Source organism: Notamacropus eugenii, chromosome 3 (assembly GCF_028372415.1).
Source record: "Notamacropus eugenii isolate mMacEug1 chromosome 3, mMacEug1.pri_v2, whole genome shotgun sequence".
Lineage (NCBI taxonomy): Eukaryota > Metazoa > Chordata > Mammalia > Diprotodontia > Macropodidae > Notamacropus > Notamacropus eugenii.
Genome location: NC_092874.1, coordinates 213,419,768 through 213,438,773, shown reverse-complemented (window position 1 = coordinate 213,438,773; position 19,006 = coordinate 213,419,768). Strand labels below are relative to the sequence as shown.

The 19,006-nt window shown below is 34.1% G+C and overlaps 1 long non-coding RNA gene across 1 annotated transcript; it reads right to left on the bottom strand.

Moving 5' to 3' along the window:
- Window positions 1–5,957: 5,957 nt before the first annotated feature.
- On the bottom strand, window positions 5,958–18,106 carry LOC140531361 (uncharacterized). Its single transcript, XR_011976331.1, has 5 exons — window positions 17,961–18,106; window positions 16,667–16,777; window positions 15,106–15,145; window positions 7,496–7,604; window positions 5,958–6,258 (listed from the first exon to the last, which is right to left on the bottom strand). It is a non-coding gene; the product is annotated as an uncharacterized lncRNA (long non-coding RNA).
- Between the last annotated feature and the right edge of the window lie 900 nt (window positions 18,107–19,006).

Below are 19,006 nucleotides of genomic sequence, written 5' to 3'. Positions count from 1 at the left end.
GGAAAATATTTGTAACTCTTGAAACTTTTCAGTATCTGGGTAGTTGCTGGGATTACACACACATACACACACACACACACACATACACAGAGCACAGAGTGAATTGCAGAGGATGGGATCATATTTTAAGAAAATGAAATCAAGCAGTGAGAGAGAAATATATTGGGAGGAGAAAGGGAGAAATGGAATGGGGCAAACTATCTCTCATAAAAGAGACAAGCAAAAGACTTTTTAGTGGAGGGAAAAAGAAGGGAGGTGAGAGAAAAACATGAAGTTTACTCTCATCACATTCCACTAAAGGAAGGAATAAAATGCACACTCATTTTGGTATGAAAACCTATCTTACAATACAGGAAAGTGGGGGAGAAGGGGATAAGCAGGGTGGGGGGGGGATGATGGAAGGGAGGGCAATGGGAGGGGGGAGCAATTAGAAGTCAACACTCTTGGGGACGGACAGGATCCAAAGAGAGAATAGAAGCAATGGGGGGCAGGATAGGATGGAGGGAAATATAGTTAGTCTTACACAACACAACTATTATGAAAGTCATTTGCAAAACTACACAGATATGGCCTATATTGAATTGCTTGCCTTCCAAAAGGAATGGGTGGGGAGGGAGGGATGAAGAGAAGTTGGAACTCAAAGTGTTTGGATCAACTGCTGAATACTGTTCTCACTACTAGGAAATAAGAAATACAGGTAAAGGGGTATAGAAAGTTATCTGGCCCTACAGGACAAAAGAGAAGATAGGGACAAAGGAAGGGAGGGATGATAGAAGAGAGGGCAGATTGGTGATAGGGACAATTAGAATGCTTGGTGTTTTAGGGTGGGGGGAGGGTACAAATGGGGAGAAAATTTTGAACCCAAAATTTTGTGAAAATGAATGTTAAAAGTTAAATAAATTAATAAAAAAAATATAAAAAAAAAGTTTTGCAAGCAGAATACCAGATCTATTAAATAGATTGTTGGTAGAGGAACATCTGAGGTTAAGCCTAAAATTAAGCTATTAGACCTAGGTTTTTAGACCAACAACAATAAGTTAGGGTCCTTTAATTCTTAGTAAAGGTATGGAGACAAACAGGTCAAGGGCTTGTGAGGTTAGCATACATAGTCATTATTATTTTTGTCTCAGTTGGTAAATGTTAAAAGAAGAATAGTTTATGGTCCACACTGTAAATGTTTTAAAAGAAGTATCACATAACCAGAAGTTGGAATTGTTTTATGATGAGATATGTACTGTGTTTAAAATGATTATATATTGTATTTATGTAAGTACTGGAGCCTGGTATTCACTCCTTAGTGAAATCTCATCTTCCTGATGGGAAAAGTAATAGTGAATTAATATAAAATGTAAAAACTAGGATCTAATGTGAATTTCTTAAGCATGACAATTGGCCAAAGTTCCAGTTGTGATTTTGGAAGAGTGATAAGAGTATAAAGCTTAGGAATAATAATCTAAAATTGTATCAAGATCAGTTTTGTAGGAGAGTGGTCATCTAGATTCCTACAAGAAGATAAAAGGAAGAAGATGCAGATATACTGCACTGAAGACAGCTTGAACAAGCATCTGGACCAGAAAACTACATTAGATGATGTTCCTCCTCAGATGGCTGTGTGAGATGGAACTTCTGAATGGACATTTCATTGATCTACCTTTGTATTTTGAATCTCTGTATTTGTACTTATTAAAGGTGTGTGTGATGTCAAGATTCCCTACTTAAATTAATTACTCAGAGGCCTCTCAAAGTGATGACAGAAAGTTTATTTATTCGATTCTCAAGAAGCGGGGCAATTCCTCTACCAGGTAGTCTGGAGCAGGAAAAGCCAAAGACAAAGGAAAAGCAGTGATATATATAGACCCTAGCGCAAATCCCTTCCTCCCTACTGACCATTATCCTCATTAGCTGAGAATATGATGTTCCATTCTAGACGTGAAATCTAACCAACCTTTTTGAAATGAAGACATCAAAGAATTATGTAAGTTTTATCCAATCATTGAGACCCTAATGTACTACACAGTTTTATATCCTTATATGAAATTATTCCACTCTAAAAATATTGTAACCTTGAGCCTCTCGGTGTTTCTTACCCCTGGGAGAAGAATTACAATCTGAGAAGTCTTCCCTAAACCTATTCCACTCAAAGGGGACCGCCCCCTTTGTTAATTTGCAATTTGTCAATGCATTAGTCAACTTTCCTCCCTTCCCATATTTATGTAAAGGGGAGATAGATGAAGGGAAGAATTCATAGGGGAAAGAATGGGGAAAAAGGTAGAGTTTGTGGGGAGTTGAATCTCTCCACATGTTGTATGAAGATAGATGATAATGGCCACATTGTGAAAAATATAGTAGACCCTATCAGGAAAATTACTCATGTACCCACCCAGACTTGGTCATCCTCTCCTAATATGTCATGCTGATCCTGGGGGAAGTTAGTGGAAGTTAGTGGGGGGAAGTTGGTGGAAACAAATTCTATGGTTAGTGTTAATTGCAATTTGTGGCATAATATTACTCCCTGTGTGTCTCCCCTACCTGATTCAGCTAATTACCCGAACTATTCAAGATGCCCTGATTAAAATGATCAGATTAGAAGGAAAAGTGGAAGGGTCTGTGTGACTGATGATTTTAAAGAGTCAGGGGTGGACCCCAGTTGACCCTCAAGGTCAAAATGAGCCTGAGAATGGAGAAGACAATTTGATGGGAGAAGCATATCAGGAATTGTGTGAGGAGTCTTCAAAGGGTAAAAGATAAGAGGAGGGATTGTGAGAGATAATCTCTGAGGATCTCTCAGGAGTGAAGCCTCCTCAAAGAGTTAATTGTTTCTTGTCCTGTTGAAACATTTGCAGTAGGTTAACCTTGTAAAGCAATATTTTCAGCATATTCTGTATTTTCCCAGACTCCCCCTGCACCTTGTTTTTAGGCATGTAGCAGGGATGAATAACATCTCCCACCCTTTCTTTTTTTTTTTTTCTAAAACTGTTTACTCTTGCAAAAACTCATGAAACTGTCTTTGTTCTCTGTTGCTGGAGTAGATTGCTACGAATAGATTGTATCCTCAGGGCTTGCACCAATGAGCCCTGAGCAAGGGGGTTAGGGAGGAGAGGATTGCAGTTAGGACCTATATAATCTGGTGAGCTGAACACACCTCCAGTCTCTTCAGTTGGTGCCATCTTTTGGGCACTCTGGGGGAGCCCTTTTTCAAGAAAGTCAATAAATGAACTGTTCTTTTTGCTAATATCTCTGAATCTCTGATTCACTGATAAGGGTCTCTGCACCCCACACAATCCAAATACACAAGACTTTCAGATTTACTTGTCGAAGTCTAACCTTACCCTAATTTAACCTAACTCTAACCTCCAGCTTTGAATCTTCTGCTCTTTATTGTATAGCTTGATTTGCATGTCTTATAGACATCTTAAACTCCTAAACCACCCCAAATTAAACTAATAATTCCCCCCTACTCTCTACTTTCCTAGCTTTCTTATTCCTGTCAAAGATACCACCATCCTCTCTGTCACCTAGGCTCACCATCTGTCATCCTTAATTTCTCACTTTCACAGCACCCCACCACCCACCCATATCCAATTTGTTGTTGTCTTTTCACTTCTACCTTTGTGCCCTCTTCTCTGCTGCAACTGCTATGGTATGGTCCTTATCATTTCACACCTGGATGATTTCAATAGCTTCCTGGTTGGTTTCCCTGCTTTAGGCCTGTCCCTCACACCAACTCATCCTCCACTCAACTGTTAAATTGATCTTCCTAACATGCAGGTCAGACCATGTCTCTTTCCAATTTAGCAATCTTCAGGAGATCCTTAATGCATCCAGAATAAAATAAAACCCTGTTCATATTGTGGGCCCTACCTAGCTTTCCAATCTTCTTACATCTCCAATGAGATCCAGTGACATTAACTTCCCTATTGTTCTTTGAACAAGGCACTTTTTTCAATTCCACATGCTTTCCTTGACTGCTGCACACAGTCTGCCTCTTCATTTCTACCTTTTAGCTTCCCTGACTTCCTTCACTTCTCATCTAAAGTCCCACCTTCCTTAAACTTAGTGCTTTTCCTCTGGGATTAACCCCAATTTATTCCATGTTTTATACCATATAAACATTATTTATACATGAAAAACCAATGCTTGGACACTGTCTGGCACATAGTAAGCATTTAATAAATGACAGTTGACTAAATAATTTTATATACTTTGCTAAATTTTTATAGTTTTATTCTCTGTGCCCTCAGCAATTTAGTTTCTTTATGCTTCAGTTTCCCTGTTTCTAAAAGAATAACTTACATTAGGTGTGTAAAGTGTTATACTTGTGAGGTAGTATTGTAGAGAATTTATTAGAATACCCATTTTACAAGTGAGAGAATTATGTGTCCATAACTACATGTTTCACTTGGTGACCTCATCTCTTGTTGTTTTCGCCTGAATGCAAATGACTCTCAGATCTACTTGTCTAGCCCTAACCTGTTTCCTAATCTCTTGAACCTTCAGTTGCTTTTTAGGCATCTCAAACTGCCTCATAAACAACTTACAGTCCTCTTACATACTAAGTGCTGCAGTTGTTTTTGGTATAATTTGTTTATATCACCCTAGCATGTAGGACCTATTTCATTGGGAGGTTGTGGAGACAAATTGTCATGTACTTTGAGATCTCTGGATTTGAGAGATTGGCATTTATTGCTAATATGACAGATAATGTGGGCTAATTGTACATTTGATGGTGCTATAGACCTGACAACAGTCATACCTGGCTTGTTTCTCTGATTTCAATCTACATTAGAACAGACTGTTACTTTGTTAATTAATCAACCAGCTCGATTGTTGTATATAGTTTGGCTACCAGTCAGGTGATCTTTTTGAGGTGTTCTACTTAACAAAGGCTATAGTTTCTATACCGTTTACCAGAGGGTCCTCAACTTGAAAACTCTTACACTACCCTCCTTTCCAACTACCTAAAACTTACTCAACTTGTGGAACCTGGATACTATCCCTAATTTAGGACTGACTAGATACATGGGGGTGAGAGGAAGGGAAGAAAAGAGAAAATGTTAAAACTATGGAAACCTAGTTTGGGTATTTCTGTGACTCCAAATATATCTCTCATTCTCTAGATTCCTTTTGATTTTACCTGTCTCATGTATTTTATATTATTTCACAGACAAGGCACATTGTAATCATATACATTTTAATTGTTCAAAGAAAATGATTATGGACTATGTGGAGTGCTCAGTCTGATTTCCTTCTACCAATTCTCTTGACTACTTCCTGAAATGGAAACCTCCTCCCATGTCTACTTTCTGTTAGTGGTGAAAGGTGTAGGGGAAAAATTATATGTCTGGGTTTATGTGAGTTTATCAAGTGGAGCAAGTAACCACTGGAAGGGGAAGTTTGTCCTATCATCAGTTGACATAGATCTCAAAAACTGCTACTTCAGCCTCCTCAGATTCTTAAATTCTCACTCTGCTTCAGATCTGGCTTGCCCTGCAAAGGTTGACTTCCTATAGTCTCAGTAAGTAGCTTGGATCAGTAAGTAGCTCAACTCTCTTACTATCAAATCAGAGAAGGTACATATTTCTCTTCATGGTTTAGCTATACCTGAAGATGTCAGTTGAAGCCAATTGCTTTCTGTTGCCAACATGGTTAATAGCGTGTGTTAATAGTGTGTATATCTATGACTTTTTCTTTTCCATGCTCTCAGACAAATTATAGGAAGTCTTTTCAAGGACAAATAAAATGAACAATCAGGAATTGGGGGTGAGGGTAGAGGAGAACTTCATTGAATCTCTTTCCCCACTGGCACTTCTGAGAGAGTGTTCGAAATGTTGGTTATACTAATATGTGTTTCTCTTTGCAATACTGGAATATCATACCATTGCCAAGTTCACACTGATATCTTGCAAAGAAGCATTTATTTATGAGATACAATTAATAAGAGAATGCAACGCCTTACTTTGAAACACTGTTACATTTTTAGTGTAGAGAATAACATTTTTGTCCTCATTTTTTGACTAGGCTTTTGTATGGAGAAATATTTTATTCATAGTTACAAACAAAGAGGGAATTTCTCCTTTAAATTAAAATACTGTTGTAGAGTTTGAACAAAGATTCTTGCATGAGCAAGAGATGGTGTGTCTATATGTATAAGTCAATGTTTTGTTTTCAGGACAACTGAGGGTGACTTCTCTATTCTCATACATATCTTCTTGGCAGCACATACATGAGTTTTCCAATTGAAATGTCTCATAGTTATACCTAAAAGAAAAGACAACATGAAGGTTCATTTTAGAATTCGTGTGTCAAGGATCCATGAATGATCCTTACTCTATTCCCAGTGATATCAAGTGAGTATAAGTCTCTTTGTTACACATTGGGACTATCACAATGGTCTCTTGGTAGTTCTTCTTCTCTATTCTATGGCCCTTCAATTTGTCCTTCACATTAATGTCAGATTTATCTTATTTTTAATTAATCTGATCTTATGACTCTTCACCAAATAACTCATCCTGGTACAGTTTATATTTTTCTCCTTCTTCTGTAAGTTGTGCAGAGGATGAAGCACTGGACTTGCAATCAGGAAATCCTAAATTCAAATTTGGCCTCAGATACTTACTAGCTTTGTGACTCTAGGCAAATTGTTTAATTTCAATCTGTCTCAGTTTCCTCAACTATTACTTAAAAAGAGAATAATAATACCACTTACTACCAGGGTTGTTGTGAGAATCAAATGAGGTAATATTTGTAAAAGAACTTAGCACAGTGCTTAGCATATATTAGGCACTGCATAAATGTTCCCTATAAATATCTCATCTGAATAAGAGCTAGTAGGTGGATAAGACAAATTAAAGAAGACAAAATGATTCTGTTGTATAATTCATACTGTAAGCTAAATAGTAAATCAAACATTAAAATATCTAAATATGATATATAGTCATATATTGCTGCTCACAACAGCCCTGTTTGTTCTAATGTTAAAAAGTATCCAAAGAAACAATGTAAGTTGTATATGTGTATGTTTAATATATATATATGTAATACATATACAGTATAAAATCCAAACATGTCAACTTGGAAGCTTGTTAAATGACAACCTTGCCTGAACCCTTCAACTAAATGAAAGAATCCTTTGTTCTATATTCTTTAACTATGAAAGGCAAATTTAGAAGGTTACTTAATAAGCATTCACAGTGGCTACAGAGATTTCTTTTTATTGATATTAATTTAGAATTCTATATATTAATTTAAAAAAAACCTTGACCTCATAATCTTTAGATATTATAATCTTTATAATATTGTTATCTTCCCCATATAAAAGTTGTGCAGTATGCATGGGTATGCATGAGTTGTAATCACTGCATCACTGCATGCAAGATGCAAATCAATGAAACTATAGGTCCATTTCAATATTTGAAAAAGGTTCATAAAGTTCAGTTACCTCAAAACTGTTAAAAAAGGTGCTACCCCAAATATTTGGAAAGAAAAACTAACTTACGTGAACATTTCTTTACATTGCCCATGACATTTTGCCATCTCCACTTTCTTCATACAGCCTTTGTATTCTACAGTTACATTCACAGGAACTGATTTGCAGTCTTCCTTACCTAGAATAAAAGGATGTCATTGAGAGAAGTAATGGTTAAAATTGTCAAATGCTAAAAAAAAAAAAAAAAAACCAAAAAAACAAATAGCAAGATATAGTAAAGCTAAAAATTCATCCCAAGGATTCCTGTACTTGTTGGTCAAGATAAAACAGTACATTCATATTTCTGAAATGTTCTTTTAAACAAATACATTATAAGGACATTTGTCAAAAGAAAAGAAAATAAGTTTCTAAAATACACAATTATGTGGAAAAATTTTCAATTGGATTGAATTTCAGAAGTTCCTCCATTTTATAGATGAAGAAAAACCTAGAAACATCTCAAACTCAATGTTAATGTTCCCCTATATCTTTGTAGTGAAGGATATTTCCCCCAGTAATTGTGAAGTATTGTGCCGAATTATCCATGTACTCTCTACCTTACCTAATCCTCCTTGTGACTGCATGCATAAATTTTTGAAAAAGATTGCCCAGACTGTAGGGCTTGTGCAGGGACTAAGATTACAAATTTGTCATGAATACCAAGCTTGCTCTAAACAGCAGATAATATCCATCGTTTTCAGTGGGAATACTATAATAGACAGAATGCTGGTCCTGGAGTCAGGAAGACTTGAGTTCAGATATGGCCTCAGACACCAACTGTGTGACCTCAGGAAAGTCATTTAACCTCTATTTGCCTCATTTCCTCATTTGTAAAATGGGGATGATAGTAGTACATTCTTCCCAGGGTTGTTGTGAGAATCAAATGAGATAATAATTGTAAAGTGCTTAGCACACAGTAAGAAATAAATAAATGTTAGCAATGATGATAATGATTCACTACAAGTTAACATAATTGCCCTCCTTGTTTACTCCTTAAAATGTCTCATTATCACCCACACAAATCATTTGCATTTCTATATATTACTAACAAAGGCCAACAGCAAGAGCTAGAAAGAGAAATCCCATTTAAAGTTACAGCAGGCACTATAAAATATTTGAGAGTCTATCTGTCAAAACAAACCCAGGGATTATATGAACTCAATTAAAAAACACTTTTCACACAAATAAAGTCAGATCTAAGTAATTGGAAAAACATCAATTGCTTGTGGTTAGGCTGAGCTAGTGTAATAAAAAATAATTCTGCCTAAATTAATTTACTTATTCAGTGCCATACCAATCAAACTACCAGAAAATTATTTTCTAGAGCTAGAAAAAATAGTATCAAAATTCATCTGGAAGAACAAAAGGTCCAGAATATCAAGGAAATTAATGAAAAGAAATGCTCAGGAAAGTGGCCTAGCCATACCAGATCTCAAATTGAATTACAAAACAGCAATCATCAAAATCACTTGGTACTGGCTAAGAAATAGAGTAGGTCAGTGGAATAAGTTAGGTACACAAGACACGGTAGTCAATGATTATAGCAGTCTACTGTTTGATAAACCCAAGGACCCCAGCTTCTGGGATAAGAACTTACTGTCTGACAAAAACTGCAGGAAAACTGGATAATAGTGTGGTGGAAACCAGGCATAGACCAATGCCTGACACTGTACAGAAGAATAAAGTCCAAATGGGTACACAATCTAGGTATAAAAATTGATACTATAAACAAATTAGGGGAGCAAGGGAGAGTTTATTTGTCAGCTTTATGGAGAATGGAGAAATTTATGATCAAACAAGAGATAGAGAACATTATGAAATGCAAAATGGGTAATTGTGATTATATTAAACTGAAAAGTTTTTGCACAAACAAAGCTAATGCAACTGAGATTAGGAGGGAATCAGAAAACTGGGAAAGAATTTTTCAACTAGTGTCGTGATACAGGCCTCATTTCTAAAATATATAGAGAACTGAGTCAAATGTACAAGAATGCAAATCTTTCCCCAATTGACAAATAGTCAAAGGATATGAATAGACAGTTTCCAGAGAAAGAAATTAAAGCTATGAAAAAATGCTCTAAATCAGTATTGATTAGAGAGATACAAATCAGAACAGCTCTGAGGTATCACATCATACCTATCAGATTGGCTAATGTGATGAAACAGGAAGCTGATAAATGTTGGAGAAGATATGGGAGAGTTGGAACACTAATTCATTGTTGTTAGAGCTGTGAGCTGATCCAACCACTCTGGAGAGCAATTTGGAACTATGCCCAAAGGGCTATAAAAACGTGAATACCCTTTGACCCAGCAATATCACTTCTAGGACTGTATCCCAAAGAGATCATAAAAATGGAAAAGGGTCCCATGTGTACAAAAATATTTATAGTAACTTTTTTGTGGTGGTCAAGAACTTTAAATCAAGGGAATGCCCATCAATTGGGGAATGGCTGAACTAGTTGTGGTATATGAATGTAATGGAATACTATTGTGCTATAAGAAATGATGAACAGTTGAACTTCAGAAAAACCTGGAAAGACTTATATGAAGTGATGCTAAGTGAAATGCGCAGAACCAGGAGAACATTATACACAGTAACACCCACAGTGTGTGAGAACTGTTTCTGATAGACTTAGCCCTTCACAGAAATTCAAGGATCTAAAACATTCCCCAAAGACTCTTGATGTAAAACGCCATCCACATCCAGAGAAAGAACTATGAAACCAGAATGCAGAATGAAGCAGACTATTTTCTCTTGTGTTATGTTTTGTTTTTTTTCTCATCGTTTCTCTCATTCGTTTTAATTCTTCTATGCAACATGACTAATGTGAAAATATTTTTAATAAGAATTTATGTGTAGAACTCATGTAAGATGGCATGCCATCTTGGGGACAGTGGGGTGAGGGGGAGAAAATTAAAACTTATGGAAGTGATTGTTAAAAACTGAAAACAAATAAATTAATTAAAAAAAATATGTCTTTATCATCATCCATTAAGGGAATAGGTACAACTTTTCTCAGGTAAGGAGGTATTTCTAAGCCTGGTGAAGGCTAAATTCTCACCACCTTCACTTTTGTTCATTCTAATGCATCTTCAGTGTCAATCTCTTTTTCTTTCTCTTCTTCCCTTCCTCCTACCTTTCTTTCCTATATGCCTACAAAAATGCTCAGTTTTCCCTAATCCATAAAAAGCATTCTCTTATCCTTTTTGCCCCAAATAACTATTGTTTCTTTTCTTTCTCATACCTTTTGAATTGACTTCATTCAATACATTTTTGTCTTAGCATGTTCCGTTTCCTCAGTCTCTCAATATCAGTTTTCTTCATCCAGCACACTAATGAAATCACTCTTCAAAGATCACCAATTATTATCTAATTTCTACATTTAATACTCATTTTTAGTCCTCAACTTCACTAAGTCCAGTGCTTCTCTGTAGCACTGCACACTGTTTATCACCACCATTTACTAGTGAATCTCTCCCTTTGTCTCCAGCAACACTCTAGTCACTTAAATTACTTTTACCTCTTTAATTCTTTCTCTTTTACTAGCTCCCCTTTTTCTTTTAAATTTTCTAAGATGAATGTTCAATTAAGGCTCTGTCCTAAACTTTCTTTTTTCTCACTCCCATAGCAGTTTCATAGCTTCAACTAATACTTCTATTCCAACTCTCTCTGACCTATGTCTTAAACATGAGATGTAAACTATCACCTTCAACTGCCTGCAGGGCGTCTCTACCTTTGCCTGTCTATCTCAAATTTAACATATTCAAAACTGAGTTTACTAATTTATGCAAACCTGTTCCTCCTTTGATTCTACTATTTTTACCAGAGGTCCCAGGATAATAAAACTTGTCAGGGAAAGAGAAAAAGAGCAATTATTTTAAAAATTACTACACTATGTATCCTTCCTTCCATTTTCCAAGATACACGTGAGAACTACACAAATATAGTTATAAACAATTTTTTTTTATAGAAATGCCTACATATTTGCTTATGGACTAAGATGAGTCAATATAATAAAGATGGCAATACCATGTAAATTAATTTGTTTATATAATGTCATACCAATCCAGCTACCAAAGGATTATTTTATATACAGAGAAAAATAACAGAATTCACATGAAGTGAAGGTAGGTGAAGAATCTCAAGAGAAACAATGAAAAGATATGGGAAGGAAGAGGGCTTAAAGGAAGAAGTCTCAAATTCTATTACAAAGCAATAGTAATTAAAAACAATTTGGTACTGCTTAAATCATAGAGAGATTATTCCTAAGTATTAACATACTTGGTTTATACATAGTAAATATGTCTAATGTGTTAGTATTTGATAAACACAAAGATCCCAGTCACTGGAATGATGACTTACTATTTGACAAAGCTGCTGGGAAATTGGACAATAATATGAAATAAATTAAATTTAAGCCAACTCTTCACACTTTATACAAAGATAAGCTCCAAATGAACAAGTGACCTTGATATTTTACAAAGATCACATCATAAAGAATTTACAAAAATTTAGAAGAAAATGATTCATGATAAAAAAAGAAAAAGAAAGGATAGTAAAAGTTAAAATGTGTAATTTTGATTACATAAAACTTTCAAAGTTTTTTGCACAAATACATCTAATAAACCTAAAATTAAGAGGGAAACAATCAATTGGAAAAATCATTATTGCTGTAATGTGTCTCTGACAAAGGTCTCATTTCCAAAATATATAAGGAACTGATACAAATTTATAAGGAAAAAGAGCCATTCTCCAAATGACTAAGGTTAAACCTATTTGTAACAGACCTTTCTCAAGAGGGAAAACCAAGGTTATTTATACTGTATGAAAAAGTGCTTCAAATTGCTACTAACTAGATAAATACAATTCTGAGATCCCATCTCACACCCATCAGAGTAGGAAAGATTACAAAAGAAGGCAAAATGGTAAATGGTGGAGGGGCTGTGGGAAGGAGAAATATTGATACACTGCTGTTATTGACATAATGTGTGTACAACAATTCTGGAAAGTCATTTGCAATTGTATCTAAAAATTTAGTAAGTAGTAATAGGGCCCTATTGTCTCCAGCATACCACTACTAAACTTGTACTCAAAAGATGTCAAAGAAGAAGGAAAAGGTATTTTGTTGTGGCAAAAAACTGGAAACTAAAATCAATTGAGGAAGTACTTAATAATAGGCTCTGATTTATGAAAGTGATGGAGTACAATATGTGATAACAAATGAGAAAATAAATGTTTTCAAAAAGACATGGAAAGATTTATATGGGCTGATATGGAGTCGATTATGAAGAATCAGAAGAACAATTTATACTACAGAATCACTCGTATAAAAGTGAATAATTCTGAAGATCTTTATAAACTTATGAAGAATGAAACACACAAACCCCAAACAATTTATATAATAACAACACTGAAAAAACTTTGAAAACGATTAGAATTATGAATTAGAATATTAGAATACAGTAGCCATTTGTGAATCTAGGGGATTAATGATAAAACATGATTAATGGCTAAACAATTGCGATATATAATTGTAATGGAATATTATTGTGCTATAAGAAATGACAAGTAGAATGATTTCAGAAAAACCTGGAAAGATTTACATGAACTGATGCACAGTGAAGTGAATAGAACCAGGGGAATGTTCTACACAGTAATAGCAATATTGTTCAATGACGAATGGCGAATGATTTAGCTATTCTCAACAACACAATCTCAGCAATCCAAGACAATCCCAAAGGATTAATGATGAAGCACACTATCTGCCTCCAGAGAAAGAACTGATATTGACTGATATTGATTTTTCACTTTCTTTCATTTTTCCTTTTTTATTTGAGTTTTCTTGTACAAAAGGACTAATATAGAAATGTTTTTACACAATTACTCATGTATAACCTGTATCTGATTGTTTACCATCTCAGATAGGGGAAAAGGGAGGGATAGAATGTAGAATCCATAGCTTTAAATGAAAATGTTAAAAAAAATTGGAAAAAATATATGATAGCCAAGTTTAAAAAAAGCCATGATTTCTGAGAGAAATGATAATTAATAACCAACTATGAGAGTGAATTAACTTTCTTGTCCAGACCCCACCCAAATGGAATGGTCATTCTGTTCTGCTCAAGCTTGGGTGGAGCATAAATTCTTTGAATAGATTTCCCTAGACAGTGGTCTAAGAATAGAGATAGTCTCTTTGTCCAAGTGACTTGATGTTACTCTCAGTTCCTCACTGAATACCTTTGAACATTCTTTGAAGAGTATATAAACTGTGGGTCCACTGCCATGATTGTCTTTGGTATGAGAGAGATGGCCAAATGACCACCCTTTTATTAATAAACATACTGGACTTATTAAAAATGATTAATTACCCAGAACAATAAATTTTAAATAATAATTTACATTACAAGGAGTTAATTGACTTAGAGAATCATGTAAGGCATGTACAGTAGACATGTACAGTACAGAATACATATCATTCCATATACTTATACATACAAATACATATATGTAATATGTATACACACATATTCATATACAGGCTATGTGTATATATGTTATCTTTCAGGGAATTTTTTTACTTGACTATGCATCTTTGTTACAAGAAATTTTCTTTTTTAATGAGTGTGAAGTAGGAGGAGAAGAAAATGAATCTCTATTATAAGTTTTTTTTTGAAATAGAGGTTTAAAAATTCAGATTGAAATGTTGCATGCACATTTAAATGAGATGATGAAGTCACTTATTAAGATGTTTCACTTTGTTGCAAGAGACTTTTCACAAAGTGTGAGTAATTCGTAAATGTTTACAATGTAAAAATGAAGCATAGCAATAAAATAAAGCTTAATTTAAAAAAGAAGAAAGCAGCGATCATTAAACCAGTTTGGTTTCATCAAAAACTTGTCATCAAAGATAATTGTCACTTTTAATAGGATTATGAGGGCATTGCTATAGATATAGACAAAATCTCTTGTATTTTTCTCCTAGGAAAAGATGGAGAGGTGTAGATTAGATGTTAGCACAACTAGATATAATGAAAACTAAATAGCTGGATAGAAAGAGTAGTCACTAATGGGAAAACTGGAAGAAGATTTTTAGTGTCCCAGAGATCTGTTCTTGGACAAAGAAATATATAGCATGTTTATAAAATCTTCTGGTACAACAAAGCAGTAAAGAGGTATTCTTTTTCATGGATTAGTAGCAACAACAACATTAATAGCATTTATATTTTACCTAATATGCACCAGACACTGTACCAAGTGATCTACAAATGTTTTCTCAATTGATCCTTGTAACAAGCAAGGGAGGTAGGTGCTATAATTATTTTCATTTTTACTGATGAGGCCATGAACACAACAGACATTATGTAACTTGTTCAAGGTCACAGAGCTAAGTAAATGTTTGAGGTCAGATTTGAACCCAAGACTTCTTAACACTGGTCCCAGCATTCTTTGAGTCATGCTACCCCTGTGATTCTTTCTAACTGAATATTGATATTCTGTAGTTAGTACAAATAAAAAAAAACTTACATTATGTGCTACATTAAAATACATGAGGTTTTCTATTCATGCATTTTAATTTTATTTGAAATATACAGCATTTTCAGGAGATGGGATTATCTCTAGGTGTTATAAGTATACTCACAAGTATAGCAACATTTTTTTGAATCATATATTCTGTTTTCCTAGAAAAGTAGGGAAAAAAGAGTAGAAAGGTTTTGTTAGAAATGATTTTTTTATACATAGTAATTGATTCATTGAAACTACAGTGAAATGGGACAAATTAATGGGCTCATCTTAGACCTAGATAGGAATATGATGAGTGAGATAAGATTAGTTAAAAAATGAAACATTAAATGAAAATAAAATCTGGAGGCTTTGATTTTTTAATTTAAGGAAGAGAAAGGAAATTGAAAATTTTATTTAATTTAAATTAAAAATATTTTAAAGCCTATAAAGAGAGAAAAGGGGATATAGAATAAAATATTAGTTTTTAGTAGTATTTTCAATGAGTAAATTGCATTTTTACTTTAATTCTTTTGGAAATCTCTCAATGTTGACTTTGTGACCTATGAATTGCCTTCCTCCAATGTCACTCTAGGAACCTCAAACCATTATCTTAAATATTTTGTACTGTTATGTTCCATGTTATGGTACTGTGTACAATGCATGATTTTGTCATGAAAACCACCTTTAGCAATGAAATAATTAATTACTCAAGTGATAATCCTATTGTAAATCACTTACAGTTGTGAAATAGAATTAAACAACATGGGGGTATAAGTGAAAAGATAGAAGAGGGAAGAGAGTAGATTATATACATAATATATTACACTTTACATTTACATTTAATATACATATGTGTGTGTATATACATATACATATATATATATACATATACATATATATATCTGTTTTATGTGTGTGTGTAACCAAATAAGATATTGTATATTAAGTGCTTTGCAAATCTTAAAAGTTCTCTGTTATATTCTATTTGCTGTTCTTTTAATTTTATCCCTTTAAATATATGGGCTTTATAAAAATTGTAATCACATATAATTTTGGATTTCTTTTAGTTTCAAGAGATCAACAGTCAAAACCTCCAGTGGTTTTCATGTTTTAACTTTAACACTACTTTATTCACTTATTTAACCTACTGGGTCTAAGATGAGCACTTTCATTTATTCCATTTTTCCCTCTTTCCTTTTCACTGTTTTATACCACACACTGATTGCACCTGTATAAACCTTCTGTCTGTCTGTCTGTCTCTCTCTCTCTCTGTCAAAAAGACAAACAGAAGGAGAGAGAGAGAATAATTTGTGTGGACATATCAAATTTGATTCACTCCAATTCCAAGTTTTTGGAGGAAAGTGATCACTTTTCTTTTTAGTACAAGAAAACTCTTTAGGAGTTTTTCTCTCCCAAATATTTTAAGTAATAAGGATTGTTTCAGATCTGTAAATACTGAAAATATGTTAGAAATTTGAAAAATATATTTGCTTGCCAGAGTTCATAAACATGAACATATCTACAATAATTTGGCCTTAGATAAAAGCAAATTCTTCAGAGAAATTATAGAAGGCATAAAAAAATTTATTCATGTTAGAGTCAAGTTTTTACTAAAGAGAAAGAGACATTTACTTTTTTTTAAAAAAAATAAAGATTGATGGAATATTTTCCCTTATTAATTTCATAGATTTATATACCTCTGAGCACCAACTTTGCTTTGGGCAATCTTGGACCTTTGTGACAAAGCCATTTTGAGTACAGGAATAGGACACACATGGGTTATGGAGATCATCGAATGTTTCCCCAATCTGGAAAAAAATGTATTATTATTAGATCTTGTATCCTGGTATTACTAAAAATGGAGATATTCATTATTTCTTTTCACTTTAAGATTTGAGTGAAAACGCTCATATATTAGATAGTACATCAAATCTATATTCACAAAGAAAATGGAAAATATCTATCCGGATATATACATTTGAGCTTCAAGAGTATTTTCATTAATTTCATTGTGCATGGAGACTGTTTTACTTTAATACTTTTGTCAACATGGGTATTGTCCTCACCAGTAACCTTCACAACCCTGCCAAAACAATAGATCATATTTGAGTAGTGCTATGGTGGAAAAATTCACCATCTGCCAGACAACCTGATAACATTCTTCTTTGAACCTTGTTAGGTTGGTTCACAAAAATCCAACATGTAGTCCATCACCTGGCACAGTTGAATCCTTGGTAGAACTTGTCAGAATTTGCACTCAGGTTCATCTCTTTACTATGATGTAATATTGGAGTGGTATTTTAATGGAGAATTTGTTTTAAAAAATCCATTAAGTAATCCTAATTCTGCTTACTTGAAGTAAAACAGTTAAATCACAAGAAAATAAGCTGATCAAAGAGATTCCATGAGAGGGACATATACAAAATAAAGTAACATAGATGATATGTCCTAAGGTCAGTGCAGATGCAGCCCAAAGCTTCCCATACCTTTTACACCTCTGTGAATATACATTGAGGTAATTCATATTGTGGTTAGTGGCCCTGATGAATTGAAAAGTACTTGATCTTCAAACCAAAATTTAATTATATTTGTTGTACTTTAATTCAATTTCTATCCAATATTTATTAAGCACCTACTATGTGTAAGGTTGGAGATAGCTAGGTGGTTCGGTATATAAAGAACTGGGCCTGAAGTCAGGGAGACCTGAGTTCAAATCCAGCCTCAGACACTTACTAGTTCTGTGACACTGGACAAGTCACTTAGCTTCTGTTTGCTTTAATCCACTGGAGAAGGAAATGGCAAATGACCCTCATAAACTTGCCAAGAAAACCCCATGGATAGCATTAGCGTGCTATGATCCACAGCGTGACAAAAAATTGGACACCAAGAATTGGACATAAAGAATTGAACAACATATGCAAACTATCACTCCAGACAATGAGGACTCACAGACAAAAAAACCCACATAATTCCTGAATTTGAAGAACTTACGTCTACTAGATAGAAATATGAATTTTGGAAAATGAAAACTATTATATACATGGAAGAATGTGATAGGGAAAAGAAGAGATCAAAATAAAGTATTCTAGGAGACTTTGAAGAGGGAGAAAATATTTTCATCTGATGGTGTCAGGGAAGGTTTCACAGATATAACACAGGAAAATAAACTAAAACTGTTTAGAATTTTAGTGAAAAGTCTTTTTCTGTTAACAGAAATTCCAGTGAATCAAAACATTCTATAACCAGAACCTGCTGCTTGACTGAGGTTTTTGTCATAGTTCATTTTCTATTTTAGACAGAATCTAAACTTAAAATACATGCTTATCTCCTGTCGTGTTAGAATTTTTATCAACTACAAAGCTCTATATTTTTTGTTGTTAGCAATATAATTTCTCAGAACCCTTCTCCCTGAACAAACAAGAAACTGACCTGAGACAGCTGGCTTAGGTGGTGCCATAGATAGAGAGCAAAACCTGGAAGTCCTGAGGGAGACCTCAGTTCAAATATAGCCTCAGGCCTTTGCTAGCTGTGTGACCCTGGACAAATCACCTAACATTTGTCTCCCTCAGTTTCTTCAACTGTTTAAAAAGGGGATAATACTAGCATCTCCTTTCCAAGATAATTGTGAAGATGAAATGAGATAATATTTATAAAATGCTTAGCATAGTACCTAGAACACAGTAGGCATTTAAAAATGCCTGTTTCCTGCTGAGTAAGACATTTTAAATTATTAGAACAAATGATGGCTATGATAGATTTTATGTATATTCTTGTAGATATACTAATATTTTTATGTCACTAGATTATTTTATGCTTAGTTTTAATGCCAAATGTATCATTTGTATTATTTCAAAAGCCAGAACTACTGACTAGTTTTTGCTGTGAAAAGTTATGCTTGCCAAAATGTCAATTGTCATTTGCCAAAATCCAACTTTGCATGTTCTATATCTCTTGGTTTTGCTCATAAATAGTCCAATTTCCATATTAAGAAGGGTAGATCTTGTGTTTCTTTCCCTAATTTCTGATAGTGTGAATGT